Below are 14043 nucleotides of genomic sequence, written 5' to 3'. Positions count from 1 at the left end.
TGTGTATGTGATTTCACTGTCAAATATGAGGTTTGTGGGTAGTAAAACTAACATCTTCCACGGATCACAACAGTGGTTGAGCCCACAGGCTTTTCCTGCAGTACCGAGTTTAGGTTGGATGACGCTGCAGAGCTGCTATACCTTTCTGCATCTGGGTATAGTTTTGCATAAAACGTAGGCAGAACAGAAAGGGTTTATGTTTCCTTGTTGATCGACAACATGCTGAAGGATGAAATTCTCTCAGTGCCCGTGGGCTTTGCACCTGGTGTCATGAGCCAGATGCCAAACTCGATGTGATGCCTAGAGAGACTGGAAAGGGAAGAGAGGTGTTAGCCAGTGTCCTCCAGAGGGATCCAGAGCCTTGAAATGAAGTCTCTCCCTTTCTCCCTAAGCAGTTAATCCTCAAGACCAGGATGCAAACTAGATCTCATCTTCTAAGCCAGGTGTTTTCAGTGGTAGTATGTGCAAGTCCAGTGATAGATGAACTAAGTGGAACCGGTAGTTGGAAGCTGGGCTGTGCGGATCGTGGTAGGCTCTCTCTCTGTCCTGACCTTTTCTTCCAGGAAGATGGAGTAATATGTAAGTATATAAGCCCTAATAAGCAGCACCTCCACCAACATCTGTGTTTGGCGCAGCTCAGACATCCGATAACCTGACTCCTGATACCAGCTATTGCCAAGCAAACTGCATTTAGGGATTCTCTTTTGAGGTATTTACTGGGAGAGGCCATTGTATTTGTGGTGGGGCTTGTACTACTGAAAGATCTTGGAGCGTTTTACCCTGCGTTTTTATGGGGTGTATCAGGGAAGTGAACTGTCAGGATGAAATATCTGAAAGAGGAAACAAAGTGAAATTAATGAAATAAGTATTGATTTGAGATGTCAGATCTAGGGGAGTTTCTACACGTGGAACTGTGCTAGAGTGTGAGGTAAATAGGTTCTCAAGACAAAAAGCCTTTGTCCTTTCGGCATCAGCTTTTACTTCTTGAAGTAAATACTTCTATAATCATGTTTATATAAATCAAAAAGTGATAAATACTGGGCGTGAAAAGCATGACACAATTGAATGAACACAGCAAGTTCAGAGGGAAGGATAATGTTCCCTTACTCCTTGACTTCCCTTTTGGTGACCAACTTGTTATTTATAAGAAAGTATGTTTATTTAATGGTCCTTAAGGAGCAGGAATAGTCAACTGCAGTGCTGTCTGTAGGCTGGTTTTTAAATGTTAATTTTTTTTGGAAGGCTTAGAAGATATGGAATTAATATTCTGTTCTTGAACTTCAGTATAATTCTGTGGTCTAAAATGAAGAATTTCTGGGAGCTACAATTTTTTTTGAAGAGCTGTTGGGTTGCATCAGCAATGCTAACAGAATTATGGCAGCTGCTCTTCCAGACAGGGCCAGCAATGTTGAAGCATGTAATTACAGGCTTTGTGTCCCATCAGGAGAGTATTTCTTCAAATCATTATCGAGAGCATCAGGCTGAAATAACTGTTTGCATTATGGGCTCACCCTTTCGATTTCAAAACCAATGTTGCAGCACCATTTCTGAAAACCAGGAACGGCCAGCCGCCTGGATTGTATCACAGGATTTGGGGTATTGGACACCTATAGCGAAAGGGGAGTCTCAGCTTTTTTTACTTTTTACTTTTCAAAACAATTTTAAAAAGGAGCTTTCAGACACTTGGCTTTTTCATCCTGCCATTGCTATCTACATGACAGCTGGTTATACCTGAGTTAAGAAGTACGTGTCCCATCACACAGGTCTCAGGTGTGCGTCTCAGGAGAGCAAGTAAGGCGTGCAATAAACAGTGGTGTGAGCAGACTGCCGCATACCTTCAGTATAATAATAAGGTGTTTCAAAGACTGACCAGAGGATACCAATACGGAAGCTGTGCCTGTGGTACAGGATTTGCTATACAGAACCACAGTGAACTCAGAGATTGGGCTGACGTCTTCAGAGGGTTTGCATTATCCTTGTCTTTAAGCAATGAACAAGATTCTTGTCTGAGGGAACATGTCTGTGGCTAGAAATGGAGCTGTTCTCTCATATAATTTGCATCCAAATTATTTCAGTTCTGCACAGGTTTCTGGTGCAGGCCGTGACGTTTGTGGGGCTGAAGGGTCAAAGGCCTGAATGGACGAATGAGGTGATGAACTGAAACCGCTCACTTAGAACAACTGGGCTTTGTGTCCAGGTGTACAAGGTGAAGCCACGTGTGCAAGCTACATAGATAACTGTGAAGCTACGAAGCTGGGCTGACACTGATCTTGGCAGCTTCTTTGGAGTTATTTTTATGTAAGGATGAGTTCTTGAATAGCTTTTCTGGTACATTAAGCACAGCAAGCTTTTCTTCGTCGCTGACACTGGCTTCCATCTATTTCCACGTTCCAAGAATGCACTGGCAGCACTGTAGCCATTGTAAGGAAAATCTGCGTATATATACTCTGCTATGTCCGTTCTACTGTGTTCCAGGGTGCCTGTTAAAAGACTGCCAAAATTTATGTTATTTCATACCAGACAAAATCTTTAAGTATGGTATTTAGCAACATACAGCAAAATTTTCAGTGTTTTGGCACTCGGATTGCTTTCCTAATCTTGGCATGCCGAAAGGTAAAGAACACGACTTGCTACAACAATAACTGCTTTATTTTATAGGCCCTCTAAGCATTTTAACGTATCAAATCGTCTCCTGTAAAATATGTGGAGAACACAGAAAATAAACGGGCCAGGGCTTTGCATTGCCGTAAGGAGGCCTGCCTTTGCATTCCCATTGCTCGCTGCTTTTTCTGGGGTAAGAGGAGAGGAAGACTGCGCTGTGCAGCGTTACCTACCCCTCGGCTGAATGGGTGGTACGGATGCCTGCGGAGGGGACAGCTCTATCCTATGCCTTGGCTGGAAGTACATTGAGCATGACCTAACCCTTGTGGGTAGCAGCTACATTGAGGAGCAATTAATGGATACCTAGAGCTTTCAGTGAAAGGGGATGAGGTGTTACAGCCTCAAGACAAAGGAGGAAAAGGAATGCTGGTGTGTTTTATTTGACACAAATAAGGGAAAAGCCAACCTGTGGCTTAATTTCCATTTGTTAGGTAACAGTATAGCTTGAAATGAGCCCATTTCTAGGTTACTGGAAATTAAACTGAGTGCTGTCAGGCAAACAAATGATGTAGCCGCAAGGTAGCATATAAATTCTGGATAATTGCAAGTACATAAGCCCATGCTGGAGAGCCAGAGCTAATAAACACTAGCGAGGGAACAGAAACGAACCTCAGCACAGTCACTCCAGCAGCCAAGTATTCATGGACAGTGTCACATGTCAAGCAGAGGTGGGAAGAATGTGCATTTATTGAGTAATTTGAAATGTTGATAGGGTTGTGAACTGAAACCTCTCATTAGCAGCACAGGGATATGCACACATGGTGTGATAAGCGTGCATCCAGCCTGAAACACTGACCAAGAGAAGGCAAGCTGAAGGTTCGTCAGGTTTTTCTCTAATGCTTCCTCTAAAAAACGAGTTGGTGTTTCACGCAGAAGGATCTAGGCTCTTTCACCCCAATTTGCAGTAGTAATTAGCCTCGCTGACTGCTGCCCTACCCTAGGGCACCTGAACTCCTCGAGTACTGCATTTCTGCTTATCCAACGTAGCGTGCTGCTTTTGGCCATGTCCACAGCTGCCTCGGTTTTTGTGAATGATGGGCAACTAACTCTTGGCTTATCTTAAGCCGATTCAGGCGCAAACATGGCTGACAAAGTGATTAGCACATTCAAGTGAGAGGAGGGTTCGCATATATATTTCATGGTCTATTTATTTTATCCGTCAACTGTTTCCATTGCACCTAGTCTGGGACAGCCTGTAGCTCAGCAGTCATGCCCTCTGCCACGGCAGGGAGGGAGGCAGCAAGCGAAGTGGGGAGCCGAAACACAAAGCTGTTGCATGTGTGCAGCAAATAACCTGTGAAATAAAAGAAGGAGTTTTAGGTTTGGTGCAAATCCCATCATACGCCAAATGTAGTAAGAACTACACTCCCCATTACAACCCTCTCTGCACAGCAACGCTTCACTTGTTTACGGTATCAGGTCTCCTTGATTCAGGTAGTCTCTGACCCAGAACACATGGATCGTATTACAGAGATGTGCTTGTTCCCCGGGTATGAAATATTTGTTAAAAATACTTCTGTTCGCTGTTATTTAGATTCTGTGAATTTCAGGATTTCCCCTGAAAGTGGAGTGCGGCTTCTGAAACTGGTCTCCGTTTTGTGCTGTTGGAGACCTTTGGTGGAGCCAGGATGTCCCTGCGAGAACATGGTACCCAGCAGAGCCGGGTGGCTGGGACATCCGCCTGCGATGGGGACGCTCTGACTCTCTGCTTGGCCTTGGGCGAGTCCCTTACCTGTGTCCTTGCCTGGCAGGAGAAGCAGAAGGATAAAACCATAAGTAACAGGGAATGCTCAGGTGCTCAGAACAGCGCAGAGTTGCAGGTCATCGTGAAAAGGACACTTCTGAAATTATTAGCAACCATGGTGCATATGACTTGAATAACAACAAACTGGAGTAGGTAGTGAGGCATTAGAAAAGCTACACAGACAGCAGATTGTAACTGAGCAGCCAAATCCTGTGCACTGGAAGTGAAGGAAATCGTGTCTGTCCACAGGGCTTAGCACTCTTACCTCTAAATGTTTTAATGACTTGGACCCCAGTATAATTTCAGAAGGACCATGGGGATCATTAGCTTTTTTCCTACCCACAGAGTTTCCATCTCCGTAAGGAAGGCTCCTAGTCAGTGGGTAGCAAAGGCGCTGACATCCGAGACAAAAACACAAACTAAATCAGCTCAGAATTTAACTGAATGAATTTTCTGCCCATAATGACTAAACTCTCATGCCCAGATCTTTAAAGCTTGAAAAGGATTTCTGTCTTTCCCCCTTCTGACAAAGATCTGCACTGTCACCAGAGCAGGGGCCTCTGGCCAGCCTTTACATTTAAACGTTACTGAAAATACTATCTGTGGAAAACAGGTTTATGCTTTGGCAACAGGTTTGCATGCATGCTGGTAACACTCCACAGCCAACTCATCTGTCGGAAAGCACGGAGGACGAGAGGTAGAAAATGCTGGGTTTGGACCGAGCTGCAGAAGCAGACAGAATGCAACGTTCTGTGTGGTTCTTGGAGACCAAGCCTGCACTGCGCAAGGCTGCCACGGGAATGGATTCAATTACACTGCAAGCTTTATTACTGAAATATTCAGCTGGGAAACCATAAGAAAACATTTTCAAAGTTGATTCCCAAAGTTCTGGAAAAGGAGTTTGCAAGTGCTTTATTGCTACCAGTCTCAACACGCGATAAAAAAAAGCAAATACTGAGTGGGATGGAGCAGCTTGATGCAAAACCCCTTCACATCATCAAGCCCTTCTTCCTGTTCGTAGCCCACTTGTACCGGCCGCTCCTGCCTAATTTCATATGTACTGAGTATGGAGCTGCTTTTGTTGAGATCAGTCCTTGCTACATTGGCGGGAGCTGCTCCCTTGAATTTTCTCCCACTGCTTCTTACTTAACTCCTTTTTTCTTTATTCCATTAAATACTGACAGTCTTCCTCGACATTTATTTGGTATCTTGGGCCGCGCATCAGCGGGGCAGGATGTCGGAAGCCATGCTGAAGCCTCCCGTGCCGTTCCGTGCGCACACGCCCTTACTCGTTCCTGCTTGCCATCCCCAGCAGTGGGCCTGGCCATCCAGCCGGGTAGATGAAATTTAGCCCCAGAATTCATTCCTGATGACATCTGTGTTGTCTGCTTGCATATGTTCAAGATTAATGTTTAGGCTCTGTTTTGTACTGAGTTCTAAATCTTCCTTTTAGCTGTCATGTAGTTTCCTTGTTCACTAATTACGCTCGCTCTTGGAAGAAGCCTACGTGCTGTGCGCGGTTCAGCTGGGATGGATGGAAAATGTTGTTGCTGGAGCAGATCGCTTCTAAAGGCCATCTCCCCAGTGAAGCCAGGCGGAATCTTGAATACTGCAGAGGACCCGCGGCCACCTTCAGCCTGGCAGTATTTCGCTCAGCGTGTGTTCTGTCAAATGCCTCTTCCCAAGAGAAACGCTGGAAAAATGGAGGAAAATTAAGGAGTGGGGTTTTTTGCCGAATCCCAGCGGCGGGTGGTGTCCGTCTGTCATGTACTAAAACTTCGGGGCCACCTCTTGCCGGGGAGCCGCCCCGGGCCTCGGCTGGAGCCCGCTGCTCCGGCCGGCCGTGCCGCCAGGAGTCACTCTCGGCCTCCCAACGGGGCCGCGGAGCCCCACGCGCGTCCGCACCGCTCCAGGCCGGGCCGCGGGGCTGCTGTGAGGGCAGCGCCTGCCGCCCAGCCTTGGCGCCCCCGGCGCTGGGCACCTGCTCGCTGCCCGGACCCGCTTCTTTCTATTATTTGGGGGGGTTCCCCCTCCCACGCTCTTTCTGGGCGATGTTCAACCCCGGGGACGCCCGTTCAGGGCGGCGGCCGGGGCTCTCCGCTCCCCCTTACCTCGCACCGGCACCCCCGGTGCGCGCGTCCCCGCCGGTGCCTCCCGCCCCGCCGCACCGCCCGGGGCGGGGGCTCCGCTGGGCTCCGCAGGTGCGGGCCGGGCCCTGCCTCCGCCGGCCCCGCTCAGGAAGTGACAAGCGCATTTCCTCCTCCCTCCCTCCCTCCCTCCGCCCGCCCCGCCCGCAGCACGGCGGCGGCGGCGGCAGAGGGAGCGCGGCTCGGAGCGGCGCCCACAGCCGGCCCGGCCGGGCCGCGCCGCCGCCACCACGGTAAGCGCCCGGGCGGGGCCGTGCGCGGAGCGGGGCCGCGCCGCGCTGTCACTCGCGGCGTCTGCGCGCCTGGGGGGTCCCGCCGTGCCCTCCCGGGGGGTGGGTGCCGGACAAAGGGCGGCGGTGCGCCCTCCCCTGCCCGGGACGGGGCGGCGCGGAGGGGGCGGAGGGCAGCGGCGGCCCCCCGGAAGGGTGGCACACCCCACACCCCCCTCCCCGCGCCGGCCGCCGCGCATCCTCGCCCCGCGGGAGCGGCGGCGTGCTCCGCTCGCCTGCCTGCGCCCGGGCGGAGCGGGCTGGGGGCTGCCCGCCTTTGTGCCGCCGGCTCCGCGCTCCCCCGGCTCTCGGCCCCGGGGACGCGCAGCTCGCCGTGGGGTGAGCGGTGCCGGGGCTCGGGGCTCCCCGGTCCCGCGCGGTTCGGCCGCGGAGGAGCCGCTTCGAGCGTCCAGAGGGAGCGGGGCGCAGCCGGGACGGCTCCCGGCATGTGCCGGAGAGCGGCGTGGGTCGCGTGCGGCGGTGCCGAGCGCTGGTGCTGAGCGCTCGCCGCCGGGGAAAACCCCTTCCAGGACGAGCTCCGGTGGCCGGGCCGGCGTGCGGGGGGAAGGTCGCCTCGCCAAAGTTTGGCGTGCGGGGAGCGAGCGTTCCTCTCCAGATTGCTCTGCCTTTGCCGCTGCAATTTCTTCCTCCAAACGCATCGACACGTGCTTTGCTCCCTGCGGGCCGAGAGCGATGCTCAGCGGGGCTGAACCTCGGCTGTCGGCGGGCTCGCTGCCCGGCTCCCCAGGCTCGGGCTCCGCCGGGGGCTGCAGCCCAGGGGAGCAGCGGACGTGGCTGAGCGTCACCGCGGAGATGCTCTCCAGCCCCTCCGGGCCCTCGCACGCCCTTCCCACAGTGCCCCGCCACGGTTTTCGCGCCCGGCACGTGCGAGGTGGCGGACGGCGGCGAGGCAGGGGTGCAGGCCCGTGCCCCCCGCGAGGGTCTCCGGCGCCGAACGCTGCCGCGGCGAGAGACGGCAGCTCCTTGCTGTGCAAAGCGCCCTGGCAGCGGGGTTGTCCTAGGAAGTCCCCCAGTCTTGTTTCTCCATTCGGTGATGTCAGGTTGTAGGTGAAGATTGCACGTGTAGACGTACGCGAAGATTTCACGAATAAGGGGTTTCTCCCTCAACAGCTTTAAGATTTACATCTACTTGACCGAGAGAGTGAGTTTTTAACAGCGTGGTGCCTGTCGCTGGGTAGTGCCGCCGTCTCCCTCTGTGCCGCGCGGTCTCCGCAGCCGCTCGTGTACCTTGGCAGCGCACCCCCTCCTTAGGAAATCCTCTGGAGTAGAAAGTAAGCATAATTTGTTATGAAATAGGCTGATAGACCAAACTTCAGTTTGCGATTGAAACCAGATGTGCATATTTTCCTTTTGAATCCTCAAACAATAATAAAAGTCTATTTTGACAGATTAAAAACTACTTGTGAATCGCGGAGGTAGCGGGGTCTTGCAATAACGCTGTAAAACCACGGAAGGCTGCGAGCATCGCTGCCCGCCTCTCGCCAATATCGGGTATCTCCGAGCGCAGGAGGCTGCTGCTGCGTTCCCTGCGATCGCAAGGCACGGATTCCCTCGGCCCGCCTCTGACGCGGGCAGAAATATTTACCAGGGCTTGGCCGAGGGCTGGAAAAAGAAAGAAACCCCAAAACGATGTGGGTAATGTTTCTAGAGAAAATATTTAGGGTGGGTCACGAAACAGATTAATTAGAGTGATAATAAAAAACCTGCATTTCAGAGCGGTTTGCTCTGTCCTTACCTGTCGTGGCTCACTGTAGGTTTGAAGAGAGCTTCTGATTTATTTCTTCGTTTTTAAAACTCTCCGGAGCCTGAGGATGCTTGTGGCGGTGGGCGCGTTAGACGCGGCTCTGGCGCGGCCGGACTCAGGGGTGCGGGGTTAGGGCTGTTCACCCCATGCTGGAGGCACTTTCCTTAGAGAAGGACACGGCTTCCCCGCTTTCAAATGTGCGGGGGGGAAAAACCCCCACCAGAAAAATCCAACCACAACAACCCGCCTTGGAATTGTTTCCTTCTCTCCGCTTCAAAGGAGAGAGGGACGCCCCGCCAAGCGCGGCCGCGCGTGCCGGCGGTTTTCCCTGGATCCAGGCGTTCTCACTTCCAGGTTAAACCCAGAAGGAGGGAGGGAAACTTTTGTGACTTCCAGCTCTGCGCAGGGCCAAGGTCTGCGAGAACCGCTTCAGTTACAGAAAGCAGATGGCCTTTGGGAGGAAGATGAGTAAGAGCTCAGGCTGTTGAATGCGAAACTTTGCGTGTAAAATCAGGGCAAATCGATTCAGTAGGTAATTGATTTCTGTGAGCGAGATCCAAATTTTTACATAAGGAGATCAAGCAGGCTGGGGGACAGAGCCAGCACCGATGTGGGCTAGTTTTCAGGTCCGGATACCTGCGTAAATAAAATACACGTGCGTAAATATGCACGCGTGCAAATAGGTAAACATATACCAATATAAATTCCCAAATCTGCTTTGGTAAATTTTATGTAATCGATCATTTTTGGTATCAAAGGCTTGCTTCGCTTTCAGCAAAGGGATGGGTAGCACAAGACATACAGCTTTTTGCGGAAACCCCTCTATTTCTGTGCAGAACAGGCACGGGGGACCGTGTCCTGGAGGGGGATGGAGGGGAACGAGGTTTCTCCCATTTTTCCATTTCATTATTACTGGTCGACTTCTGATTTCTCGAACGGCAGCTGCGTGGTTTGGGGCTGTTCTTTTTTTCTTTCTTGGGATGTTGTATAGAGTTTCTTTTCTTGATCTCCAGCGGGACGGAGGTAGTTTGTGCTTTCCTTGTCAAATCTCAGGTAGAAAAGAGGACACCCCAGGTCAAAAGGGCTGATTTTGGTTTTGTTCCCTTCCCCCTCCCCTGTCGCATGGCTTGCAGAATGATTTTGCTGGGAAATAGTCCTCGTGAACATTAATCTGGGGCAGAGCAGACTTTGGACCAACGGGCTGGGGCAGGGCGAGGTGCCAGAGATGCTCATAGCTCTTGGGAGAGCTCAGCCCGGAGGGGTCAGGTCTCCTTCCCGTCTCCCAGGGGAGGGAGAGGGGAAGCAGAGCCTTTGCATCAGGGCTGCCCTCCCTAAAACTAGGGTTGAAATAGTTGAAAATACCTCCAGAAAGACAAGCCCAAATTTTTTCCCCGTGGCCGTGGGGGACCAGGCCAGCAGAGGAGCCGGGGAGGTTGTTCTTCTGTAGCTCCTCAAGCAAACTCTCTCCGTGGCCGACTTTTTTTTTGGCTTTTGGTCCTTTCTCTCCCAAAATGGGGAGGAGGAGGAAGAGGAAGCAAGCCTGCTGACTCAGGGAAACAGAACAAAAAAAAAGAAGGAGGTCTAACGGGTAGCGGAGGGCTGTGACTGTCGGCGGTCTCACGTGCCTGGTCTGATGCGGCGGTGGAGCGAGGTGCCGATAGCCGTTTCTTGGCAGCCTCCCCCGGCACGCCGCAGTTCGCATTGCAGGGGTCCCCGCGGGGCTGTGCAAAAATATCACCAAAACAACAGCTCCTCCGGCGCGTCTGCTCCCCGGAGAGCTAAATATAAACTAATCGGGCGAAGAGAAGGGAATTTTCCACCATGCTACTCATGCTGGCGAGCCTGCCGGGTCATTAAGCCTGATGGGCTGCTCCCCGCCCCGAGGAGCCCTCCCTGCCCGGGTGCTCCCACCGACCCCGGCACGGCATTAAGTGCCACCGCTCTCTTTAGAAATCAAACCTTCCATAAATCCCTCGAAAGTGGTCGGGGCGGCGGCAGACCTGAGCCCTGGAGCTCCGGTTCTGCACTCAAGTGTCCCTAAGAACAGCGGCCGTGTTATAATTACGAAAAAGGACTTTTCCAAGGTCACGCTATGCGTCCGCAGTCGCAGCCCGGCTGCCTGCGACCCAGCTATTTGCTTAGAGAAGCAATGCAGAACGTGGCTCTGGTACAGTGAACCGGAGAGCAGATCCTCGGGCTGTTTTGTTTTTCCAAACTTTTACGAGTTGGCTGCTTTTAGAGAGACAAAAATTCCCAGGCAAGAGCTTATTTCTGAAGCCGCGCCAAGGTGGTGCGAGCTCTGATAGCAGAAGCTGTGGGTGCGCGAGCCTTTAGTCATCAACAGGTGAAGTGGGTATTGAAAATTGAAAAGCGTCCTCACGCGATTAATTTACACCTGGAATTTCTCCTGGCTTCAGGTGGTTGATCCGTGAGTTATGAAGCCTACGACGTTTGATATGTTAGGTATCTAAGAAACCACATCTTCTGCATCTAACGCATGCTATGGAAGGTATAAATAAGATTTGATACATTAGAAGTTTCTGTTAAACTGCACGGAAGGAGGAAGCCGTGTTAGACTGACCCGGAGGAGCACCGAAGCCCGCGCGAAGCACAGCTGCTCACAGCACTGCAGGCGGTGGGTCCCCATGCAGGTGGGTGGGGGGCACCCGTGTGAGTTTGGCTCCGTAATCGCTGCATTTGAGTCATAGTTTAAGGACTGGTTGAACGAGTGCGAAAAATCTGTTCTGGTGCATTGAGTTTCGATACTCGCCCCCCCTAAAAAAAATGCCCAAGGGAGACTTGGTCATGGTTTTTGCTTTTAGAGGATTAAATATAGCAGCATCATTGGTGTCACTCCTCCGTAGTCCATTTGAAGCATCCCTTGGGCTGTATCATTCCCTATATTATGGATCCTGGCCATGGCTTTGGCTTTCAGCAGCCAAGGTTCAGGGCTCGCGCTGTGCGGTAGGTATGGGACCGTAGTGAAAGAAGAGTTTTACTTTGTGGCCGTTTTGTGCTTATATATCGTTACATCTCCTGGGGTTTGTAAAGAATGAAATCTGGCAAACTCAATCCGGCAGCTGGAGAACCTGCCCTCCCCCTCTCTGCTCAAAACCAGCCCTCGAAAGGAAGGACCAAAAAGCCTTTCGATGGCAGAGGAGAAGCGGGCCGGGGGGTGGTGGAGCAGGAGAACGCTGCTGTCGTGGGGCACCAGCAACTGGCTTTGGTCCCAGCGGCCAGTCTGGACTGGGAGGGGGTTAAGGAGATGCACCCCTCATCCTGCTCCTAAATCCAGGGTCTCCTCAGGGATGAGTTAAAGCACGTTCTGCACTTACTTGCATTTAAGGAACTTCTTTTTTGTCCTTTTCCCCGTGACGACTCTCGCAGTGACCCATGGCAAGCCTTCGTGCTCCTCTGCCTCAGTTGCCCCGGTCGTACAGCCGCCGTCATCGCTATTCCTCTGCACCGCTGGGAGATGTTAGGGAAGGAAAATGGCGTTAATGAAGACAACTAGTCTCGTCTCTGGTTAGGACAGCCTAGCAGCGCGGTTAGGCCAGGTGTCGGTAGCAATTTCTCATTTCAAGCGATGTGGGAAAGTCACAATAACTCTGAGTTTTGTATTTGTGTGCTTACCTTAACATTACTGAAAATAGCCTCCTGGTGTGCTGGGTGATAGTTGTTGATACTATAAAATTACTTCAAGTATATATATATTATTAACCCCGTTATTGCATGCTTTTTTGGTCCCAACTGTTACAAATGAATATTGTACAATATTTTTGAAAGGACAAGTTCTAATACTGTTAAATAGATGCCAAAAGCTACAACTGTGTGCAAAAGCTGGAGATCGGTTACAATTATAAAGATACAGAAAGTATTAAAAATACCCACATTTGGTTTTGTAGCCTCTCTGTTAATTCAGAAAAAGATTATCTCTTTATTGGACTATCAGTTTTGTTCTAATTGAAATACAATGCGATGGGTGGTACTTCTCGGAGCGCAAGCATCGTGGTTAATGAAGATTTACAGTTACCGATAGCTTCATTTAGAAACTATCACCCACATTTTTGGTTGCACACGGTTTATGTTGTTGGTAGAAGATTAGTTTTCCCGTAGAGGTTTCGGGTGTATTGTTAAGTATTTTAAACTTCGTTTAAAAAAAAAAATCCAACTCCCCAGTGTGATGGATCGCGCTGTCGATGCCCTCCCTGTGCCCGTCTCTTGCGTGCCCCCGTGATACGCCGTGGAGGTGGCGGGTTAGGAAGGAGCCGTGTTAGAGCTGAAACAAGGGCCCGGTCAGCCCGCGGAGGGGCTGGTTAGTCAGCCCCCCTCCTGGCCCTGGCACAAGCCATCCTGGGGACCGTGCCGGGACACGGGGGCTGCTGGGCACGGGGGTGCAGCAGCTTGCTCGAGGCGTGGGGCAGCGAGCCAGGAGAGCCGGGCTCCTGGAGACTGCTCTGTGTATCACCAGTTTTAGTAATTTTCCAAATTAATTCTTGCTGGAGCATGTCTTTTAGAAAAGCCATCCAGTGCAGAGATAAAAACGTAGCGAGGATTGAGAACCCACCGGAGTCATTTGTTACGCTGGTAGTTTATCGCAATGGTTATTGTCTGTGCCGTTCAGGAAAAGAACGCACCTTGTCCTTACTCCGAATCTCCATAGTTTCGACTTCCCACAGCACCGGGTGCTGGTATACCGCCGGTCTGCTCTGTCCGAAGGACCTGCTCAGCATCTCCGTCCCTCTCTGAAGGCGGCCAGGTCGTTCCTGAGCAGTTGCCGCTCCGCGTTCCCCCAGTCTTGCCCTGTACCCGTGTCTTCAAGTCCCTCAGTTCACAGAATCACAGAATCACTATGGTTGGAAAAGACCTGTAAGATCATCAGGTCCAACCACCAACCCAACCCCACCATGCCCACTAAACCATGTCCCGCAGTGCCACGTCCACACGTTCCTTGAACACCTCCAGTGATGGTGACTCCACCACCTCCCTGGGCAGCCTGTCCCAATGCTTCACCACTCTCTCAGGAAAGAAATTTTTCCTAATATCCAGCCTGAACCTCCCCTGGCGCAACTTGAGGCCATTTCCTCTTGTCCTATCACTTGTCACTTGGGAGAAGAGACCAACACCCACCTCCCCACAACCCCCTTTCAGGCAGTTGCAGAGAGCGATGAGGTCTCCCCTCAGCCTCCTCTTCTCCAGACTGAACACCCCCAGCTCCCTCAGCCGCTCCTCATCAGACTTGTGCTCCAGACCCCTCACCAGCTCCGTTGCCCTTCTCTGGACACGCTCCAGCACCTCAATGTCCTTCTTGGAGTGAGGGGCCCAACACTGAACACAGCATTCGAGTGCATTCGAGTTACCCGCATGGTCTCCATCAGACCTTAATCAGATGTGGCAGAAGGCTCCAGATCCCCGTGGAGTGCAGAGCACAGAGGCAATACCGGCTCTCCTCCTCCT

This window comes from Gavia stellata, chromosome 9, assembly GCF_030936135.1.
Source record: "Gavia stellata isolate bGavSte3 chromosome 9, bGavSte3.hap2, whole genome shotgun sequence".
In the NCBI taxonomy this organism is placed as follows: Eukaryota; Metazoa; Chordata; class Aves; order Gaviiformes; family Gaviidae; genus Gavia; species Gavia stellata.
Note: the sequence above shows the minus strand (reverse complement) of the source record.